Source organism: Corvus kubaryi, unplaced genomic scaffold (assembly GCF_017639235.1).
Source record: "Corvus kubaryi isolate FWS band 111438036 unplaced genomic scaffold, C.kubaryi_AGA036_p1.0 37398, whole genome shotgun sequence".
NCBI lineage: Eukaryota > Metazoa > Chordata > Aves > Passeriformes > Corvidae > Corvus > Corvus kubaryi.
The window spans coordinates 35227698-35252389 of NW_024581137.1; the positions used below are offsets into that span (position 1 = coordinate 35227698).

At 39.3% G+C, this 24692-nt stretch overlaps 1 protein-coding gene across 1 annotated transcript in view; it reads left to right on the plus strand.

The window, feature by feature from the left end:
- Positions 1–6: 6 nt before the first annotated feature.
- Positions 7–24692, plus strand: part of CALCR (calcitonin receptor) — a 157062-nt gene continuing 132376 nt past the window's right edge. Inside the window, exon 1 of the mRNA XM_042043861.1 lies at positions 7–149. The gene's annotated coding sequence lies outside the window, so the exon portion shown is untranslated. The remainder of the gene's footprint in view (positions 150–24692) is intronic.

Genomic DNA, 24692 nt, shown 5'->3' on the forward strand with positions numbered 1-24692 from the left:
TGTCGGGGAGCGGGCAGCGCCATGCGCCGTTCCGAGGAGTGAAGGGACGTCCGGGCTGCTCCGGTGCGGGCGCGGAGCCGCCGCGGAGGTGGCCCGAGGTGACGGGAGGCCGGGAGAGGTGCCGCGCCAGCGCCGGTAGCGCTGCCACCGTAAGTCCCGGCACCTTCGCCGCCTGCCCTTCCCCACCCGCCGCCCCCGGGACAGCGGCCGCGGGGCAGGAGGGGCGAGAGAGGCGCGGGGTCCAGCGAACCCGCGGGGCAGGCAGGGAGCGGGGTACCGGGGGAACACAGCCCCTGGCTGGCAGTGCACCCAAAAACGGGGGGGAGAGAGGGACTGGGTTGTAGGAGCTCCGACCCGCTGCGACGGCGTGTGCGGTGCACCCCGGGGGAAGGGGCGAGGGACGGCCGGCCGCCGCTGCCCGGCGCCGGCGGTCGGGGCGCAGCGCGGGGACGGGGCACGGTGGACCCCGGAGTTTGCACTGCGGTTTCTGCACTGGCGAGCAGGTCGCTGCTGGTACAGAGAGCAGCCACTCTCCGTACTGGAAGTACAGGGCGTTTAAATTACACCTGAGTCACTAGTTCGTGCTCCTCAGGCATATCAGATATCATTTCCGTGTTATTTTTCATCTGCTGGACCGATATCTGTACTTACTTTGGCGTTTCACACCGCAAATGTAATAAACAACATTAGTAGGTTTCAGAATATTTCCATTGATGACGGTAGATTGATGTATGAGGCTCTTTACTGGATGTGTCCAAGTACAATATAGTGCCTGCCAATTTTGTCTTTAAATTGCTATATTGATTTCATTGTGGGGTTTTTTTTGACAAGGTTAATGTAGTTAACAATTATGCAGAGGAAAGAGAAAAGCTTCTGGTTTATTTTAGTAACAGAATGGCAATTGTAGCTGAAATGATGAATGAAAAAATCATTCATAAGAAGAGTAAATAGAAAGATGTGTATCCTAAGACCTCTTGAAGTCAATGTTGTCGATATGTAACAGATGTCTTCCTACCAAGCTTTTACATACACTGGTAACACTTGAACTTCTTAAGGGTAATGTGGTGTGTGATATTCTTCTCAGGACTGTGCACTTTAGAGTTAAGTAGTCTGATTAAGGGGAGTTTAGAATGAATTAAACGAGGCATCACATTATAGTGCCTTTGCTTTTTTATAGGCGCTGAATGAAATTAAGGTCTTGCTTCTTCTCCTTTTCCTCTTCAGTGGCTGAAGGATGATATTGTGGGGGGAACCCTTGCATTTGGTCAGTGAAAGGGTCCCTACACTGCTCTAGGGCTGCGTGTATCACGGCTGCCCAGAATAACATTTCTTTGCTACCAACAGCTCAAAGTGCAGGTGGTGTTGAGCTGAACAGGAATCTTAATTCACCACTCGGAATCCTAGGCATAATTGTCAAGTAGGTAAATTAAATACAGGAGAGCTAATACTTCATTTTAATTTCTTCAGACATATGACAACCTTTGCCGGTAGGCAACTTTTGCTGAGCTACCACTCTGATGCTTACTGTGGCTATCATATGCTAGCTGGGATGAAATAGTTCTGAATTAATTAGAATACTGTGTTTCTGTACCTACTGGCATGTATTAGAGTATGAAAAACTTAGAAATCTTGAGTAGATGTTGGTCCTGTTAAGATCAACGGCAAAATCCCAATTAACTCCTTTAAAGGGTGCGTTTCACTGTAGGTCTTCATTATAATTTATAGTGAGTGCCAGCCAAATTTAGTTAGAAATTCAAGTGGCAATGTTTAAATTTCACTGGTGATGGCACTTCAAACAACTCTACATAGTACTGCTCTAGAATCATGGATAAGAGCCACATAGGTCTTAATACTTGTTTAAAAAAACTATATAGAATAAACTGTATTGTGCTTTCAAGAGGAGCAGGCAGTTCAGATTTGTCTTACACTCCAATTTTTATGTTTCATCAGACTCGATCACTCAATCATAAAAAAGTTGGATTGCAGTTTACATATGCACCACATTTTAACCGAGATATTCTGGCAGCACAGGGATGTTTTCTGATTATGTTGTTTGTGGCAGAGAAGTAAACTGCTAAATATTAGACTTACTATAAAAATGTCAGCAAACAACTGAGCCATGTTACAGTTTAGTTCCCTGCAGTTCATAAGCTTTGTTGGGAGATGAATGAACAGAAGAATCTTTTCTAAAAACCTTGTTGAAATATTAATGAATAATGTGTTCACAAACATTAGCTTAATAAACTGACAGAATCTAGTTTAGCAAACCTTTTTCTTTGCTTGTCTACAGCTGAACGGTTTTGAAAAGCATCTAAAAAAGTTGAGAATTTTCATTAAAGATGAAAACAATGTTCTACAGAGGGTTTGCTGAATTATTTTTATTTCAGGTCTCTTCTAGATCAAGATAAAATGAAAAAATGTTTAAAACGTAGCCAATTAATTTTAAATCTGTATCTGTGGACCTATAAGAAGCTACATGCAAGTCCCATTACAAAATAATATTGGCATGACCAACATAGCTGCCAGTAATTCCTACTAGTTTTGTATAAGTGAAAATGGAGGAAGAGACAGTGTATCGTGACTCAAAGTTCCTTAAAAATCAGTAGATAGAAAAAAAAATACTCTTCTATGCTTATTTTAAAAATAATACATGCAAATAGAAGTTTTGGGAAAATAAGCAACTAAATAATTGAGCTGTACTTGACAGAAAGTTACGCTAGCAAATACCATGAAATTCAGTTTTGAAAGTGATAATTGGTTCTGCATATTAGTAAGCTGGTAAACTCAGTTTTGTTTTATTTCTGGTAATAAATGTTAGGGCCCTAACTGTTGTCATTGCAGTCAATATTGAAACTCATATTAATGCCAGCACAGATCTTACCTTGGCCTTTCAGGAGCGACGCTGTTATGTGCTGAGCACTTTCAACCATTGTTTGTGTTAGAGTGGCATCCAGTTAGGTCCCTACCTAGAACTGCAAACACAGAGTTAAATTCACTCCCTTGAAAATTTTGCAGTGTAAATAGTCATGAAGGTCTAAGACATCTAGCTGAAGGCCAGATCATGATCTCAGTCTGAAACATGAATACTCAGTACCTAACAGTGGTAGAATGAGCACCTTTTAACAGGATTGAATGTTAGTTTATTCTTTGATAAAGGTACCCAGAAATGAATGACCAATGCCTTAAGGTTGTATGTTATTTTCCTCTGATCTCATTTTCTTCAGTATTAATCTCCATATTTACTAGCATTGGCCTTCCATAGAACAGCACATAATTACACATTGTTTTATATTGATTTTTGCTCTTCTACCCACTTTCCATTTGATATTGCTTTTAGTCACTTCAATGGAGTGAATTACTTAGTAACTTAAGTGAAGAGACACACTGAATTGCTCACATGATGAGCTACCTAATACAAGATAACAATGGCAGAGGTAGTTGGCCACATCTCATTTAAGAATGGGCACTGCTAACAACATTGGGCTTGATAGTCACCTGGAAGTTACATCCGGAAAATACATGTTTCCTGCCAAGTGTAGTTACAGCCATGTTTCAGCTGGACACCTTTTTAGTCAAGGTGGTATCCATAGATACCACAGGAATCCTTCAGGCCATCTTCTGAACAAACCAAGGCTATGGTCTTGCCTTACCAGAGAGCCTGTGAGCTGTTCCGTTGGCTCCATGCTTTTGAGGTGACTCTCAGTCGGGAAGAGTGGGAAGGACCTGGGGGTGGTAGTTGCCCTCTGGCAGTGAGCTCCTTTTGACTCTTTGTGCTGCTTTGTATGCATGTATGCAAAGATTTACCACTAAACCAAGGAAGTACCAGAAATATGGGTGCTCAGCCATAAGAAGAAAGTGGAGTCATTGGTCATAGTTGATAGAGAATAGCACTGGAAACAAGAGTAGATACAAAGCACATCAGAGGTGTGCTGCCATATGTTTTTCCATGGTTCCCAAAATGCCTTCTGAATTAGGGTCATATGGTAGACAGGAGAACTAGAACTGGTTTTAGCAGGTTACATACTGAAGAGTAGTCCTGAAAGGTGGCTTTCCACAAGGATCAGATTAACCTGTGCACCAGAGACCAAGGGAACCTAGTGGGGAGGAAGACTCCTGGGTCCGGGAGATGGACTGATGGGGCAGTACTAATTTTCTTACTGGTAGATGTTGTATACAAAACCAACTGAAAAATGCAGCTCATGTAAGTGCATCTTATCCACTGCATCTCAACATGATGGCCATACTCCTTTTTCCACAGTAACCCTGTGGGGTTCAGGAAAGGTAACATGCAGTGGCATCTGGACCCTGGCTTTTTTGTCATTTATGATATAGAAGACCTGACACAGATTTGGCAGAAATAGCTGTTCTCACCACACTCTTAGGAGTGTTGTTTCTTCTTTTAATAAGCATGCATTTCTGTATAATATGTCACATTTCAGTATTGCAGTTTTATGTGACACTGTTTAGCAAATAACTTCTTATTTGGTCGTATCCAGCAGTGTATATAAGAACCAAATCACTTTGCCTGTGGTTTTTGATGAATAATGTTAACTATTGCCAAGAGATAGATGAATAATACATTTGATAAATTCTGCAGAATTTCTAAATCTATGGTTTCACTGTATTTTATTCAAGATAGCTCTAGTGGTTTGTACTTTTAAGGAGCATTAAGACAGGATGTAAACTTGTTGGTGGCTTTGACATGTTTATTTTGTGATGTCCTCATTACTTTGGGGTAAAGCAGGGGTTATAAAATTGTTATTATTCAAAAGGAGGTGTTTCAAATGCCTTTCTCTTCCTGGGTGCTCTACAAAGTGACTAACTGCCCCTCCACAATTAGAAAAAAAAGATTTTTATTCTGGTTACTTCTTCTAGAAATTAAACAGTCTGCAGGCAATGCCAAGTGAGTTTACAGACATATTTGGAGGTTGCTTGAGTCAAGATGAATTGTGCCTTATCTTCAGAGTTGTCTTCTCAGAATTAAGCTGACAATTAAAAATACCTCTTTTAAATATATTAAATGCCTCTGAAAATGCAGTATTGCCATTACAGAGATGTCGAAGCTTCATGATTAAGACTGTGCTGAGGTATACTTGTTAAACTGAACTGTTTTACCTTTTATTAGTGACTGCAATGAGACTCCACGTTTGGCACAGTGTCCCTTCAAAGGTCAACTACATTTTCTGCTTGTGTTTTTTTAATAATGAAATATTTACTTACTTTTCAATGCTCACATAACAAAAACTGCTGTAATTCATGGCACTGTTTAGAGCTCAGTGAAAGAGAGAGAAAGGTAGCCAAAGACTTAAGAAATTCATGGAGTGAATTAGCCACTTCTGTTTCTCTCAGGCAGCGCTGAGGCATACTCTAACATCAGAAAGCTCAAGTGACTGTAGCATCTAAGCTATGATGTATGCAGATGGATGACTCCATTTTTAGTCTTGATTTTCCTCCAGCTGATATCAGCAGTGAGTGTTAACTACTTAGAAAAATCACAGGTACCTCTGCAGTTGTATTTTGTTTGTATCTTTATCTTCCCTACAAGTTTTGTGTGCCAGAGCAGTTCTGTAGCAAATCTAGATATCATGATTTAAGTGAATCATAGAATACCAGGTTGGAGAGAGCCTCAACATGAGCTGGCAATGTTCCTGTGCAGCCCAGAAAGCCAGACATGTCCTGGGCTGCACAGAAAGCAGCGTGACCAACAGGTCAAGGGAGGTGATTCTCCTGCTCTGTTCTGCTCTTGTGAGACCCCACATGCAGTGCTGCATCCAGCTCTTGGACCACTAACACAAGAAGGATGTGAACCTGTTGGAGCAGTTATGGAGGAGGGATGTGAAGTTGATCAGAGGTCTGGAGCATCTCTGCCATGAAGATAGACTGAGAGAGTTGGGGCTGTTCAGCCTGGAAAAGAGAAAGCTCCAGGGAGACCTTATAGTCACTCTCCAGTACCTAAAACGGGTCCAGTACCTAAAACAAGAGGGCTGGAGAGTGACATTTTACGAGGGCATGTAGTGATAGGACAAAGGGGAATGGCTTTAAACTGAAAGAGGGCATGTTTAGATTGTGTAACAGGAAAAAACTTTATTATGAGAGCGGTGAGAATCTAAAGCAGACTGCCCAGAGAAGTTGTGGGTGCTGCATACTTGGAAGTGCTCAAGACCATGCTGGATATGGTCTGTGATCTGTGAAGAAGCAACATGAGCCCTAAAAATGATTTTTCTGTTTAAATTTACCCCCACTGGTAATGGGGGTAAACTGCCAAACTGGTGATGTTTTACACTTCCTTCAGTACAGGATCTCTTTATGTCTCACTTTATTTTGCACAAGCTACATTCTTTTGAGCAGACCTATCACCATTTGATTTTTTCCAACTTTATTTTGTGATTGCTGTCTCTATTCACATAATCTTAGTGACCTTAGTAGCCTTAGTCTGTAGCCTGTGTTCTGTAGTCTTAGTTACCTGTGCTGTGCAGGTGCTTCATCACTAGGCCCTTCTCTTGCATTGCACTCCCTTTTCACTGTTGAGAAGTGATGGTGTAATTTGCCTTATGCCAGCTAACAAGCAAATGGTAAACATCTCTTAATGGATAAGTATGATTCTTCATGCAAGAGGTATGAATGCTGTCCCATAAAGTTACAGTACTTTCTATGTTATGGGCTATCATCATCCACTGGAGTAAAATGAACACCAAAAGACGTTAAATGATCATTACATTGTTGTGATAGTCTCTTTCCAGACTATACTATGCAGCCTGAAACAGGGCGAGCATTTCATACTCTTAAACATGCTGTGTGCAATCTCATCCAGCCTTGAATATTGAAGGACAGGAGATAGAGGATGCTCACACCTTCACTACTCAGACTGCTTAGAGAAACTTTCTAAAGTTTCTTGGATTTGGTAAAAAACGGTGTCTAAGACTGTTGAATGTCCTCATATGACTAAAAGTTGTATCCCTCTTGATAAGAACTCCTGTTCTCACCAGTCAATCCAGCACCTAATGGGATCTTCATTTTCTTCTGTCTGCAAAACCATACAGAAGGGGAACAGAAGATTTACTGCTGTTATCCTCAGCTGTGCTGTTGCTGCAGAGGTGGAAACACTATTAGGACTGAAGGGTATGGGATGCAGAAATTGCATCAAATAACACAAAATTTAAAGAATGAAATGTTTTGGAGGAAAGGGAAAACTCAGAAGAAAGAGGTGTTTTGAATGCTATATGCACCTGAGCATTTAGTGGTAGAGATGAGCTGGGAAGTTATCCTACAAAATGCCTCATTAACCAATAGACAGGTCTGTCCTCCATTTACCAATATTGCATCAGGGGAAATTCCATTTACAGTTCAGAGGGCAGTTTAGTCAAACTAGCTTAGAGAATCTCTGGTAAATCTTTGGCTTTGCTTGAGTGTTTAAGAACGTTGAGAAACTGAAAGAGTAACCCATAGGCAGCTGATCACAGACTCCTGACTGTGCAGAGTTGTAGTGCTTGGAGTTCAGCAAGTCTTTTAAGCCCTGGTCTTGATTAAAACTCGGTGATGGGGAACAAATTGTGTGAGTGGAGACTTCCTTTAATGTTCTGGGGATCATTTCCACTACTACAGACTGCTGAAGGGCCTGACTCTTTTAAGCCTTTGAGCTGTTTTTGGTTACAATACAATGTTTTCTTCTGTGTTCAAATGTTGCCAAGAACATTTTGGGTTGAAGCAGGATCAAGTAATAAATAATAATCATTGTTACCATATGTTCTCACAGGTAAAGCAAACCCAATATTTTCTTGTCAGCTGGTTTTTCTTGCATGTTTTGTTTTTGTTTCAGGGTATTTGATAGTGTATGCTTCCTAAAGACTGGAGTAATTTCAGCACTGAAAAGAAAACAAGTATGTGTAGATTGATAAGTGCTTAAATGCCTGCTGACTTATTGGCAACCAGATCTGCAGTGTTTTGGAAGAAAAGTGTTTATCCCATCAAATGCCTGAGGTAATCAGAGGTCATCACTGGAGAAGCCAGTAGGTAGTCACCAAATAAATTTATCACTTCTTTTTCATCTGCTGCTCAGATTTACATGCAGAATAATAATCCAAGCCCACTCCAGCATTTTGTCATTGCTGTAACTGTTCGAGTTGTCTGCACAGTGACAGAAATACACAAATCGTTGTATTTAAACTAGCAGCCTCCCCTTTAATAAGAGGAAGTGGGGCTTAATGGCCTACAGTGCATGAGAAATGAGTGTGATTAAGCCAGAAGGAGGTGTGTATACACTGTGGGCAGAAAGGATCCTGAGGAACCTCAAATACTAAGTGAAGGTGTCTCCATCCTCTTGCAAAATATTGGGACAGTGCTTTATTAGTCTCAAAGCCTATAGTTTATCTACTTATGTAAATAACTTGCAATGTATGGTCAGTATATTATATACTACAATGGGGATCATCAAATGTTGCAGACATATCAGACCACATCAAAGAACATATTTGATGAGAGGTTTCTTGAAGTGATGAATTATGGTTTTTTCAATTGATGTGTAATTCCACGTGGAGAAATCACATGGGTTTAATATTTAAAGGCAGTTAGTTATGCCGATTACTTTAGTGTATAATTTAAGAAATTGCATTTCAGAACTGATTTTACTATTGAAAATGTTCAAATTTTTTTTAAGTGAAAATTAAACATATAAATTAATTACAGGATTTTAAAAATAAAATCTGGGTTTTACTATCATTATAAAAATACTTCTACAAGTGATCAAAATTTCGGTTATGTATAAAAAAATTTATATTAAAATACTATTTTAATTTTAAAAATTTCACTGTAGTACAATAAGTGTCTTGAACTCAACAGCAGACATGGTTTGGACAGACAAGGATGCAACAGACTAGAGGAGATATTGGGAGAGAAAACAGCCCTATTCACAGTGCGTAATTACTTTAAAAAAAAAAAAAGTGTCTCTATCTTCAGTCTGTTGGACTTATTTGGAAAGTTTTAGCCAGATAATTTTCACAACCTCTGAAGATCTCCTCCAGTGCGTGATATATTGCTTTGCTTACGTTCGCAAGTTCTGGTCGCTCTTTTTGCCTGAGAAGTTCTTGTGCTACCATGCGGTGGAAAATGGACTTGGCAGTAGATGGCTTCTGAGTCAAGACTGAACCTTCTACATTTGTGTAAGAACACACCCACACATGTACAGCCCAGATCTTCCAGAGCTTTCATCTGCAGGCACAGTTTTGAGGTAGCATAAGCCAGTTTGTGCTGCCTAAGACAGAGCAGTTAGAACACATCTAAAGTACAAAAGAAGAGCAGGAAGAGGTGTAAACAGTGTGGAAAAATGGAAATGGTTTCATACATGGAAGAGGCATCCTGGAATTAGGAGTTAGTACTGAGGACCAGTGGAGTTTGGGGCAGGAGTCATTTGAGAAGGACAAGCTTGAACAACATGTTGGATGCTCTGGGAGAAACTGATACCTGAACACCACTGACATTTCCATTTAGAGGCTAGCCAGGGTAGGAACTTGCAGGACATCAGAACATCAGGAGGAAGATGCATTGGAAGAGACAGAATTATCTTCCCCCTTCCCCACTATATATACTGGAGTCATGAAGCCAGGAAAATGAGAGAGTTAAGGGGAGAAACTGAAGGCCTGGAAAAGACATTTGAACTGCAGTGGCAGAAAGCTTGGCAGGAACTTCGTCTGACTAGGAATTGTAAATGGTACTGAAAGAATGGAGAGTGGAAATAGATGGGAAGAAACAGCTAATATCTGGGAGGAGAGAGGAGTACAACATAAAAAGTTGATAATGGAGAAGCTCAGAGTAGAAAGAGGCAATACCCTTGACAATGCACCAGTCATACATGACCTGCCAGAGTCTCACCTGTATTCTGCTGTCAGCCCACATCTGTGAAGATTTCTGGTGAGGACCTTTTGCAGCAGAGTTTAAAGGTTCTTTCATGAACCATTTTCACCATGTGTAGCTAAAACTCTGGTATAATGATCTTAAGATGGTGGTATTTATTCTTCATGGGTTTATTGTGCCAAGCTTCAGTGGGTAGGGTACAGAAGCTATCTGAAAAGCTCATTAACTTAAGCAGCTCTGTTTAGTTCAGGGCATTTAGTGTGTGAGCAGGGCTTGCGGACTGTGAGCCATGTACCAGTCTTTATGGCAATAATCTAAACCAAGCTCACAGACAGAAACTGGAGAAATTTTATGTTCCTCACAAGAAAAAAGCAAGAAGCATAGACCTTTTGAAAGAAGAAAGCTTCATTTAATGCACAACTTTGGTTGATGGAATATATTTTTTTTGCTGGACTTCAGGCAAAGAATGAGGAAGATCCTGTTTCTCATATTCTTTTGTACAGAGAGATGCGAAGATTTATAGATGTCTATAAGGCAAAAGTTCTGAAGCTGACAGAAAAAATGTGGATAGACGGAGCAATTTGAAGTATGTGGTTTCAGAGAGAGAAGTTCTCTGTTGAGCAAAGAAATCTTAGGAAAGCTGAGTACCTACTGAGTCCTTTGGTGTCAGTGAATCAGCCAGCTGAAACTCATTACAAAATGACTGGTTTTGCTGAGGAGAGGTGAAAATGAAATAAAAATATGTATGTTAGTGGAGGAGACTTGAACATCCTAGAATACCACTAGAATATCCAGAGAAGATACAGATCAGATGAGAGGACATTTCAGTAGTGGTGATGACATGTAGATGATAAAATGTGGGTCAGTCATCATTTGTGTGCATAGTCCCAGAGAGAAGCACCAGCCACAGTTCACATTAGAAGCATACTCCAGAGCCACAAACCCAGCAAGTTGCCAGTGAGCATGGAAGTATCATAAAATGAAAAATGAAAAGCAGGTGTTTAAGAATATGTATGCTAAATACTGCAAAGCAAACTGAGGAGATCAAAGGTGAAAAGTGTGCAGCTGAAGAATGTCGCTGGGGAAAGCAGCCAGCAGCAGTGTTGCTGTTAAAAAAAGGAGATTTATAGTGGTGAAACATATATCTTTTCAAATAAATTAAGAAAAAATAGCCATAAAAATGAGCATCAGTATTGGGGTACAAGTTTTGGGACTGATTTCAGGAAAAATTGAATCTGTGGCACAAAAAACGGCTAGTAGTATACAAGAACATTTATTCTATGCAGATAAAAGTCCAAAGATGCAAGTAAACCTCCAGATATCTCTATAACATACACTCCTGCAGAAATAATTTTGCATGTAAAGTTTAGCTATACATTAAATTTGATAAATACATTAAAAGCAGTGAAAACTGGAAAAGAATATGTAGCTTGGCAGGCCTGTGTAATACTAAGTTTATGAGTGGGTTTGAAGACAGAGGATGTCAACTGCTTGCTGCAGAATCTACCTAGAAGGCGGTACCAGAAGAGCACTGCACTGTGAGAGCTATTTCCACTGCGAGCCCCTTGGCAATAAAGATGTTGATTAGAAAAGTGAAGAAGCCATGGGAAGGGGTGCACTTGATGATGGCAGTAGAGAGGAAAAATGATAGGGTATTCCATGTGTGCATAGATATTAAAGATCTTTAAGGTGATGAATCAAGAACAAATCAACACAAGAACAATCATGCAATGAGACAAACAAAACAACCCACTCATGCTAAATGTCATCACTTTCAGGCCTTCACTAACAACCAAATTCATTATGCTAGATGCACAGTTTGATAGTGGAAAGTCAGATAGGACGAGGAGAGCAGCTAATTAGTGCTTTCCAACACTTTATCCAGAAGGCACTGTTTCAGAAAATCTGCTGGCAAATTGTCTGCGCAAGATATATTGAAAAAGAAAGGTCTTGAAATAGCAGAATGTCTCACACTCTTACCAGAGTGAATGTCACTAAAATCCAATAGTGTTAATCACATGATAGTGGGGGCATTTTGAAATCAGAGTCAGATCTTAATCATTAGCAAGTAGATGAGTGGTAACAGTAGAGCACTGGAACAGATTTCCCAGAGAAGCTGTGGAATTCCCATCCTTGGGGAGATTCAAACTAGCCTGGATATGACCCTGAATAAGCAGATCTATCTTTGAAGTTAGCCCTGCTTTGAGCAGGGGGCTTACTAGGTAGTCTCCAGAGGTCCTTTACAGCCAATTTTATTCTATGACTCAGGGAATTACTGTGGTCTCGAAAGGAGGCATCCAGGCATGTCCAAAAATGCAAGAAAGGAAAAGAGCTGAAAGCACTGATCTTCCCAAAGGAAATTAAACTCAGAGTAGGGTCAGCAACTCACCTGCTAAACAGCAGAAATTATTTCATCTCTGTAAGAACTTGAAGGAGGAACAGGTTTTTGTGTGCAATTCAAAAATGGCCTAGGAAATTTAGAAAATAGAGACACAGTTTACCTTGAAATAAAAGGCAACATTCCATGGGAAAATACCTCTACAGGATGTGCTGCATGAGCTGTGGACATTGTAATGGTGATGTACATTTATGCAACATTTACAAAAACACAGTTCACTGTCAGCTATCTTTTAAATGTTTTTCCTTCCATGTCTTAGATATTGCTTCTTTATCCTTCATGTGTATGATATGCTGAGCTACTGAAAGCAGGTAGTAAGTTTTAGAAGTCTTTGGTTAAGGAAAAAAATGCCAACCCATCAATGCAGCACTGGCTCCTCATCTGTGAAATCACGATAATGCTATCTCACCAAACAGCAGTAGTTTGGAGGTTAATTATTTGTCAGTGAAGCATTTATACTGCAGTACTGAGCACCAAGGAAAAAGCCATGTAAAAAATGAATAAATCTGTTTACCATGAAAGGTTTTATGTATGTACAATAAATGAAATCCACTGACTACCAGTGATAAAGTACTGAATCACTTTTCAGCAAGTGGGCACTGTTCATTCTTAAAAACCCAGGGAAGGATTCCAAGGGAAAAAGAAGTGTGAGGACTAGCAATTAAAACTGTAGTAACTGTTCCCAAAAAGGCTAAATAAGGGTTATGCTAGTAGTTTCTAACTTTGGAGTTACCTTTATAATCTGGGGAGGCTTTAATTATGACTTTATTACCTGAATTTGGTTTTATTAATTTGATTCCAAGAGACCTTATAGGACATAGGGACGCAAGTAATTTACAAACACAGGCAAGGGCCAAGTTTTTCTTTAGAAGATCTTTTAACACCATTGAACTCAGAGTCTTTGGTAAAAATTTCATCCATTAGTAAAAGCAAAGGTGGAAAGTAAAAACAATGAAGACATTTAAGTGCCTTAGACTGCAAAAACAGCAACAACAACACAAAAAAACCAAACACCAGAAAGCTAACGCTGTTATACTTGGAATACTGTTGAGAGCTAATGTTAAGGTGATCTTAATGCTGCTGAATAAAGCTCATCATTCTTCAAGGAGTTGGCAGTCTGACAGTCAGTCTGTTAGCGTTCAGGTTTAATGCTAGTCCATGAGGAACTCGCATTTTCTCTGTAGATCATTACCATTAGCCTGACAAAAGAGGTACAACTCTATTCTTCATACTTTGATTCCTTTTAAGGTATTTTTTTAAGAACAGGTTTTACACGCTGCAGGAGAAATGAAGTGGTGCTAGGGCATGAGTTAGCTCCTGTAGCTGGAAGCACTGCCGTCACTGTCAGAGAGACTGAAACATGTCAGGGGCAGGTTTTTCTGCGACAGGAACTAAGATGTGATCTGCTATTCAAAGTAGTTAAAGTATTGGATCCTGTAAAATATCTAAGATACTTGTTTACTATACTTAAGACACCTCTAGAATTCTCATAGGGTTTCATACCTCTGTCAATGTCTGTATATAAAAAGAGGACTATCAGACTGGTGAAATCCTGTTTGGTGCACTGAGTTCCTCAAAATCTGCTGAATCACAAAGCAATGGGATTATGTATGACAGAACTCCCTGTTAAAAGTAAAAAAAGAGAGGGAGACTTGGAGACCATATCAGGTACCCATCCCCACATTTACTTGAGAGAGAAATCTAGTAGAAAACTGTCTTTCCTCTTCCTCTTTTTTGCTTTATTTGTACATGATTATTCCTGAGTAGTTTCTTCCTTCTTAATTCTCTTTGATATTTCAGGATGATCCTTGGGTATGGTCAAAGCTTGAGGGTGGAAAATTTGAGAACACAGATTTGCTGTTCTTAAAATCAGTAATTTATATTTTTTCTTAATTTAATAAAGCAGCATTTCACAAACTATTTTCCATAGTATCCTCATCCTAAGCAAACTTTTTAAGGCAAATAGAGCAAGTGAGAAGCACTGCCATACAGACAGGAAAAATGTAGTACTTCTTGAGTATACGAGCTGACTTATGTGATTTCTCAAGAGGAGAAAAAGGAAAATCTCTCTACATTGTTTTTTTAGGTAGAACTAGGAGTTTCTGTATCTAGGAGATACACTCTTAAAGTATGGTCTCTGTGCATGATGCAATGCCTGTCACGTTGAAACAAGGCCCCTATCCCATCTGCTTACAGACCTTATTTTGCCATTCTGCTTAGAGCCAATCTGGTTGGCTAATAATTAAAGAAACCCTCTCTTTTGCATTTTTCTTCCCATAGTTTCTGCTACCCTTGGGCAGAACTCTTTATTCAGGGATTGTGAAACAGTGTAAAATGGGTATTTCCATAAATAAGTCATAACCACTTGAATCACTAGCCTGAATTAATGCATTTAAGTCAGTGGTTGTGCAGACTGGAATCAGAGCATCTGTCTTTTTATGCCTGGAAGTAAAATGGTAAAATACAATAAAAATACTTGACAAAATTAATCTGGGTGTCTACTGAGGAGACTGGACTGATCCCAGGTACTCCTAGTATGGATGCTGTGTGTGGTGGTCTTAGAAAGTGTAATCTAGGGAAGTTAGATGCCAGCACCCCTTTCACCTTTCCTGGCTAGCAGACTTGCGAGACAGGGGTTTGCCTGGTGCAGCAGTGCAGCTCCAAGCCGTGCTGGTGGGGGCCAGACTGACACTGCAGACCGATGATCCCGCTCTCCACTTGCTGTCTCGGGCTGCCTCAGTGCCGCTCTCAGACGGGCACACACACGTACCCGCGCTCAAACCTGCCACAAATGTGATGCCTTGTCCCTCCACTGTGCGGATATGCTCTGAGATTCTTGTAACACGGTCTTTCCTTTTGAGAATCACAGGCATGAAAGCTCTGTGAACACGGATTTAAAGAGTGGTCTTGACTTGCTGACATCCAGGTGCTGGTTAGGCTTGGATTGCTGTGCTATGGTAGTAGGAGTGAACTAGTAAAAAATTATAGAGCTACCATGGAGTGCAAAGTTAGAACAAGGTAAGTAGGCACACCCTAGTTTGGGTGAGAAGAAGGAACTGTGTGTTGATGGATAAAAAGCACATCTGTACTGTTACCACATCAGATACTCCACCAAATACTTCTTCCAATTCCAAAAAGGAGGATACTCTTAGAAGACATATTGATACTTCTTTTAAAACTATGTAAACCAACACTGTGACCCCCTTGTACATCACACTGTTGGTATATTAAAGCCTTAACCCTTACTTGAGAAGGGTTGATTCATATGAAGTCCTCTTTGTACTGCCAATGTAGCAAACAATGAACATAGTGAAAATGAGAATAGGATCCAATGCGAAGACTTACAATCTACTTATATAATTAATATTACTTTGTATTAATCTGTTAGTGAAAAGGAATCTGGATAAGGTAGGAATAAATGTAATCCATGCTTCTTTCAAAGTCTTTTATCTCTGCTAGAATAGAATAAATAGGTCTGAGTGGTAAATGAGAACGTGTCCCTCTGTTTTGTTTGTACTCTGTAACAAGACATGGGCAAGACCTACACACTTTTCTGAAAGTTTATGTTTAATGGAGACTATACACTCATTCCAGCTCTGAGGATTTTTCTGGTATCTTGCACTCCACAATTGGAAGGGATGTTAGACATAAATATACCTGACAATTTCCTGCTAGAAAGCAATACTGTAAATAACAAGGAGACCTGATAGTTGAAGCAGAATATAGTGGCCGAACAATTAAATAACAGGGCTGAAATAATCTCACAAACCCAGGAAATATAAACTCAAAGCTGAAACTTCTTTTTAACTTTTCTTTTTGACCGCACCAAGCAGAACCTAAAGCACAGCCTGATTTTCCCCTAAAACGTGATATGAATTCCATCATGTTTGCTTGTGTGCATCTCTGCATATGTGTGTATATATTGCATATTTTAATTGTTTTCAATGGAAAGCCTGGACAGTACCTGTTAGTCTAATGAAGGAGAACAGGGAAAAAATGGTAAACAGATTGATAAGATGCAGCCCTCTCATCAGGAATAGAAGCACCAGGAGGGGAAGATTTAATAGGAAAATACAAAGAATAAATGTTTATGAAACATGTCTATTGCTGCTGCTTCTACTACAGGAGAAAAAAAGAGGCATCAGAAAGCTGTCAGAAAAGAAATAAAACCTTGAGCTTGGGGGAAACCCTGAGCTTAAAGAGCACCAAGAGGTATTAATTTTTAATTTTCTTATGCCGGTTTTAGGGAGCTACCCTATAAAGCAGCCTTTTTCATTTTTTTCAGATCTACTTCACCTACCTCTCCAGGACTCTTGCTGGAGGTTGATGAGGTGCCCGGTAGGTGGCATCCTTTTAACACACTGCTGGTATGAGTTGGTTTGGGCTTTTATATATATCTATATCTATATCTATCTATATATATATAGATATATATTTATATATTTTTAGTTAAAAGCATTTTTTCTGCAGAATTTAAGTGGATTATCACAGAATTGGCACATGCAGAAGTTATATTGTTGTGAGGACTTTCATTCAAGGCTTGCATATTTGGCATTCCCAAGCTTCAAAAAAATCTTTATTTAGGAATCTAAATGGAAGAGAGAGAAGGAGAAATTGTTTTCCCTCATTGGTTCAGGGCAAGTTTCTGAGGGAGTTTACAAAGGGCTACATGTTCCCATTACCTACTGAAATCAATCTATGTTTTCTGACTTAAGGACTCTGGTCTAAATTAAATACTCGTTTTCAGAACATGGTGATTAGGATATCGTATTTGCATTTGAGCAACTGGTGTTTGAAATTGTGACATCTTACCATCTGCATTTAATTTACCTCTGTTAAATCTTGTCCATTTTTGAAATGTATTCATTTTTTTCTTCCTAAGAAATAATCCTCATGATAGCTGGGGAAGTCTATGTTATTACAAACCCATCTCTGCTTCAGTGTTTGCACACAGTTCTACATATGAACGATGTCATGGGATGTAGTTTCAACAGGCACATGCTTCAGGCTGTTAGTGTTTGGCACAGGACATCAGTATCAGGTGCCAGCTATCCATTCAGTTAAAGCAAGACCCCCTCTGGAAGCACTCAGATAATTCACAGGCTGCTTGCAGGTGGAAAACAAATCTGCTTAACATGTTTAGGAATGTGTAGTGGATCAGGATGTTGAGCAGCCAGGGGTATCTGGGGATGTCTTGAGAAAATGTTTCCAAAAAGCTGTTCGTCAATTCAAACTTCATCTCCTGGTCTGCTTGAAGGCTCACCTTGCTTGGAGGAGAAAAGTAGCAGAAGTTCATTGTGCCTGGAAACAAGATCAAAAAAAATTTCTCAGCCACTGTCTAATAATACAGGATCTGAAATAAACATACCTGGTACCTGAACAAGTCTCACTAGTTCTCAAGCTGTCCTTGCACAGAATAGGATTGACAGATGTGTATCAAATGGAACATAGACAGCGGGGGCTTTCAAACATTCTTCTGTAATTTACTGCTCTGAGATTTGTGAATTACCATGGGGATAAAGATGTCATAGTGTCCTCTGCCTAGCTGCAATTGGTCTAGTTGTATCTCCAAGTCCTAGTACTGTAACAAATCAATTATCCTGTCAATTTGCATCAGATTGACAGGTCACTGAGAAGTGAAGTTTAAAAAAAGTGAGGTTGAGATACTGGCCTATTTTCATTTCTTCTGTTATTTGTTCTGAATATATATTTAACCCAAAATTGTGTTGAAGATGTTGTTTTAAGGGGAATACAGGTGTTTTTATATTCTCTGTACATGTGCGCTCAGTGCTGTTCTTTTCACGTACACACCAATCAAAGAGTCCATCTCTGTAACTTCTTCCATCCCTGTCTACTTTGGCTGAGCCGATCTATCCCAGGCAAAACTCCCCAAAAGACAAAAGTAAAAAAAAATTATGTGGATTATTGCTGGTACATATATAAATAGAAACATTATTTCCAGAGCTAGACAATTCCATTTAAAGTAAAAGTATGGGAAAACTTTTTTTGGTGCAATTGTCAAAAAGTAGTACCACATTAAATGAATATGCCTGAGGACTACAAGGATAACTTTCTAACCAAATGTGAAGTGCAAAGTCATCTTCCCAAGTCTGCAGACAGACTATCCCTGTTTATCTGCTGCCAACCATAACTTCCCCAGGTTGTATCAGGCTGAAATTCACATGAGAGGATCATACCCCCCCTTCAGAGTGTAAGTGGCAGTGTATGAATCATGCCACTTTATAAAACTGCTGCTGCTGTTTGGAAAAAGCTCAGAGGAGCTGAATTAGTAGGGTCAGGGGAAAGACCCCAGTAAATAAAGTTTCGGGCCTGGATAGACTGATAAAATCTTCTGAAATAGGCAGGCTGCTGAAGGAAGTGAAGGGGCAAAATTCTTTCTTCCTTTGAACTGACAACAGGAATGGAGTTTCAATACTTGAGATAGACATGGGAGAGAGAGATAATAATGCAGAGAACACCCTGGGGCAGTGCTCTCTCAGATGTCACAGCACACACTATCGCAGCAGACAGAGATATTTGTCTCAGCCCTTGCACAATGATGTTCCCGATTTGCTTTAGTGACTCATCTTCATTGTTGGTGTTAAAGCAGTAGGTGTCTGGTAGCAAGGACTGCCTGTAATCATAACTTGGGCTCTGTGGAAATTGCTTAACAAGTCGGCAGCCTATTCAGTGCATCTGTCACAGCTTAATGTGCAGGCATGGAGAGCTGTGCTCACACAGCCCCCAGGGATGTTTCTCATCTTCGAATGTTGCAACTTGGTTCTAGATCTGGCTGAGAGGTGTGCAGAGCCCAACACTGCTGAGAAGGTACCTGAGGAGGGCCGTGTAGGGAAGTTTCTTTTCTTTCCAATAAAGGTACTCTTTACTGCTAATAAGTGGTCTGTAGGACAGACTCCCCACATATTTAAGCAAACTGAGGTCCAGTTTGAAGAAAGGAAGAATTACTGAATGCCTCAATGCAGAATTAATTATGTCAGATTCTATAGGGAACATTTATCCCTATATATTATTAAAGTTTCTTTAAAATAAACTATCATCTGTGTCAGAATAGTTGGAAACTACTCTTCAGGGCTCTTCAAACACCAAACCAAAACACTGTTCCCATCCCAGAAGTTTTACTGCTAAGCCAAGAGAAAGATGTACTCAATGTGGATAGAAACGGAGATAGTTGGATGAGAGGCTGTAGTTAATAGCAACTTATTCAGTAATACTACAAGTTTATTTGGAGCACTTCTTTCATGGCAGATGTTTCAAAAAATGCAGCAAAGTTTAATTATATAGTTAGTTAATTATGAAATTATAGCAGGCACAGAGTGAAATTAGGATCTATAATCAGAAAGGGAAGTTTTTTATAGATCAACTTTGAAAACAGAAGTGTGAGTAAAGCTGAGAGACAAGAGAGCAGGAAAAGAGACAGTAGAATGAGCCAAGTAGGCTTTTAACACAGCATTGTCCAGTATGAATAAAGAAGATATGGCACACATAGATATTAGATAGTAGAAGAAAACATGGATTCAAAAGAAATGCTGATATTAAAAGAGAAAGTATGGAAGAGATCCAGAAGATAGATTGGAGCAAGTACATGGCAAGTTTGAAATTAATTTTTTTAAAAATTCAGAAAAGAATTGTATGTTGGTGAAGTTAAAAGAGAATGGATAAATAAGTATGGGTCTTCAAGTTGGCAAAAGTCTCTCTAGACAGCTCAGTCCTGGAGCTTGAGTCTTGTAACAGGTTGCAATAAATAGCTGCACTAGATAAGCTGACCAAAAAAGAAACTGTGAAGGCCCTTTTATGTCTGCAGTCCAGCATATTTTCTTCTTACTTAACGGTTTTTCCTTTTATAGTTTTTGCTTGATGGTAATATTTCTTTAGATTACATCTGTATTTGGTGATCCCCCCGACAGGTTTGTGGCTGGATTGCTGTTCGGTTACACAGTAGATTACTTGGTTTGTTTCTAGTTTGTTTGTTTGTAAATGTCCCCCAAATTTTTGTCCTACGTTACGTCCTTTAAAATATAAAACTTGTAAAAGAAAGCAAAATTCATGTGTGTAGTAGCTTCTGCTTTATAATTAGCATTTGATCCTGGTTTTGCTTTGGAACCTACTAACTCGAAGCACCTTTCAGTTGCTCGTCTTGTTACAGAAAATGGTGTGGTCTTGACTCACAGAAGAGAGTTACTGGTGGTGAAGTTGCAGAGCAATGCGTGGTTTGGAGAGGCAAATATTTGCTTGAGCAAGTGCATTTTTTTCATATTGCAACACAGTCTGGGTGTTTAATAATTATTGCTTACTATACCAACTTGGGTATGTCATGCTCCTTTTTTAGGCGAGATTTATGTGATTCCTGCTTACATACCTGGCTTGATATTTGAACATACCCTCAGGATCTAATTGTCCTTCAGCTGAAACCACCTCTAAAACCAACACAGTTGTAACAGATCAGGCAAGTTCTTAATAATCCTGTGACATACCCAGAGTGGGTAATTCTGAGAAGAAATTATTGATATTATTCCTGATTTATCAATCAAGAATTAGACAAGGGCTAAGTTAACAAAAATAACTGAGCAGTTCAGAATGCAACTGTTCTGTCCCCATACTTTGTTTCATGTTTATCTATTAATTACATTTCCTGCAACTATCTCTGCCTACCAGATTGACAACACGTATGCAAAACACATTTAAAACCATTTCATCACAAACAGACAGAGGTAATGAGCTCATTTCTATGGAAATAATTCAATATTGTTATTGTTGCTTGCCTACCAACTGATCTGTAAAAATGTTTGTCCAAATTTCATAGCTTCTCATTTATTGAGAAATACTGAAAAATAAGAGTATAAAACACACATAGGAGGTAATTGATTAAAAAATAAGCTTGGCTTTCTGTGAGATAATTGGTCTGACCCTAATTCAGAATAAAAAATTAGTAAGTCAGTCCTGGCAGGTAGCTCTTGTAAGGGAGAGAAGTATCAACTGTAAGACTAATAATTACATGTCTTGTGTGTTCAGTATTTCATCAATGCAAATCCACTAATCCTTCTGAAGGTGATCCTGCTCACATTTGCAAATGTAATTCAAAAACCTTTGCCTTGAATATAATGATCTGCCTGGAAAAACGCAAACAAGTAAACCAACCCTAAATCTATTCGTATTTGATGTTTGCATGAGCTTTCATGATTTCTGAGGGCAAGAAAGGAATGTGTTAGAAAATTTTTTTTGAAAATTAGAGTGGGAGTCCATTTAGATTCTCTGAAGACCTGGCTTCAAACACATAAATTGAGGGACTCATCCAAATGCATTAAGTGATAGGTACACTCTCTTTCAGCTTTCCTTTCAGCATTGTAGTGCTCCATGTTTCTTCAGCCTTTTAACTAGAAGGATTGCCTCTGCCAGTAATGAAAATTTCTCAGGAAAAGTCAAGTCTCAGAAGGTAAAGGACTGGCCTGATCTGACAACTGATGTATCAGATGGTGATTTCATCAGATTTCAAGACTTGTAAGCTTCAAGATTGCTGAAATCATGCTGGAAAGACAGCCAGGAATACAAGAGTGTAATGGGTGGTTTCTTAGATGATACTCTTTGTACAGAATCAATATTGAACCAATACTGCAGGGATGTTTGATGACTAAACACAGCGAGCAGTCAAAAACAAGATTCTGCTCATTAGTTAATGGTAACTAAGGACATTACTTAGTGTTTCCGTTTGTTTATTTCTTTGTGAGATTATTGGTGATAACTATGCTGTCTAAAAACAATTTCCAGCAAGGGAACACACAACAAAAACTTAGAAAATGCTTCATTCCTCCCCTGGCTTCCTCTGATCCAGTCAATAGAAGGCAGGAACTTTTTGAGACTTTCTCAGAAATTATTTTCTGAAAAACTATAGAATCCAGGTCTTTTAATTACATTGTACCTCTATATATTCCTTCTCCATGCAACTTCAATAAAATGAGAATTTCAGTCATTCTCTGCTGTCCTAGATCTTGTCCCAGTGAAACATTTCATGCACAAAAAATATTTACAAGACTGGTCCTTAAATTATGATGTGGTACAGCTGTGAAGTGTTAGAAGACTACCCTGATGCATCTCAGAAACAGAAATTAATATGATTTGTTATTTAAAGGTGTAATTTTTAAAGTATCTTCTAGCTCTTTGAAATTAAAAGTGCCATAAAGGCCGCTGATATATGTCATACAAACAACTGAAGAAAAAACATCCTTAGGTAGCTGCCATAGTACTTGCTATATTTTGTCATGTGTGTTCATAATACAGTGCTAGTTTCAATACAACAGAATTAGAATATCAATTGCCTGTTTTTATTAGAGCACATTAAACTGTTTAACCAAAGTGAAATTGATTGCATTGAATTGCAAATTTCAAGTGAGGAAAAGCAGTTGAAAATAAAATTAGGCTTACTAGAGAGAAGTTAATATGCTCTTTAGCTCTGCTGTACAGTAATGCAAGCTTGAAATATGACTGCACATTCTGCTAAAATTGGGTTATATGGTTACCTTTGTTTACATCACCTTTAGGTTGTTTCCTGAAACTTCTCTGGGTGTTAATGCCACCAGACGTAACCTGTACATATCTACCAGGCAGATATGGCACAATGACAGCCTTTCTATTATCTCTGGTTTTACTTAAGTTGCATGGGAGCTCAATCACTCAAAGTGAAGTGAAGGTGAACTCAAAAGTTCACCAGCGAACTTTACTATATTTATAGTATAAAAATAAACAAATATAAGGAGGAAAGGCATTTTGTTTTAATCTGATGTACTGCTCAAAGGTCTGCAAAACACAACACTCCCTGCCCTTGCAAGTAATGGTGCAGCTCAGCTGTACAGAATGCTTTGCATTCTCACGGTGCTGCAGGTACCCCAGCTAACGAGGAAACCGACTCTGCTTATATGACGGAAAGACAAATCCCACTGAAGTTACCATTGGGTTTGATGTACACTTTTCTCCATGATGTGGGAAGGGGAGTGTTGGCTAGTGTTGGCACTGACCTGTATCAGGACGAAACCAGTAATCAACCAGAATGACTTTTCTGTTGTGCTCATTTCTAGCAGCCAGCATGTAGTTTTAAACTTACACTGGTGAATTTAATGAATGTCAGGAAAATGGGAATATTAAATGTCAACATTTTTAGGGCATGGAACGGAAAATCTCGCTGCTTTCAGACTATGACTAATGTGAGAAATTTTCCAAATCATAGAAACTAAAAAACCCCAATAGAAATGCCATAGAAATGGAAATGATCCTTCCTACATGATTGTTTTATTATGCTTTGGTTTTTTGTACTTCTTAACTTGGCATCAGGAGTAATTTACAAAGGCCTTACTTCAATGGTATAGATGGCTTGACTGGTTAGTACTTTGCATGTTGTATATTGCTATGGGACATTGCAAAAGTTATTTTGTGGGCTTATGACTGTTTTTGTGTTTGTGAAATTAATCGAAGCCTATGTCTTACAGTTCCTCAAACTCTTAACAAACCACTTATACCTATACCAGAGTCCCACACGCATAGTGGAAGCCAACTGGAAAAAATGCATGCACATGCAAATTTACAGCTGTTTTTCACTGTAGGATGAAAGATGCTCTACAGGTAATTTTGGAAAGAGTGAAGTGGTCCTTTGTTTAACATGGGTTTGGAAATGCTGCTATACACTCCACAACACATTTTTTTCATTAAGTGAGTTTGGAGATATAAAGTTGTAGAATCATAGAATCACAGAAAGGTTTTTGTTGGAAGGGACCTTAAAGATCATCTAGTTCCAAACCCCTTGCCATGGGCAGGGACACCTTTCTCTGGACAAGGTTGCTCAGAGCTCCATCCAACCTGGCCTTGAACACTTCCAGGGATGGAGCATCCACAGAAACTTGCTCCAGTTCCTCACTGCCTTATCATTAATACAACTGTACACTGAAAATATTATGTGTACTTTTGGTTGGGAACAATTGTGAACAGATACTTTTTATTCTCTTCAGAGAATAATTAAATGCATGACTCTTGTTACGTTTTCTTGTTTTCTGAATCTCCTTGCCTCACTACAATGGATAGCCTGCAGTACCTCCCACTGCTTCTGCTAGCTGGGGGTGTCTCCCCCTTTTGATGGGGGAGCTTCTTCTTGCTGACAACTCAGTTCTGAGTGTGAGAGAGCTGTTACAACCAAAATTACAAGGCATGTGAAGGCCGAATGGAGCTATGGAGGTAGAAAAGGTTCCTGGAAAACAAGTCTAGCTGGAGAAGGTTATTTAAAGTTCTCCTTTCCAAACTGGTGTCCATGGAGTACTGTGTGGTGTTCTCACAGAACAAGCTGTTCTTGTTTCCAGCTGCTAAGTCACATTAGAGTCAGCTAAAAATATATTAGTTTCCTGGTATTAGTTCTTTTCATGTGAGCAACGGATGTGCGGTAAAATGGGAC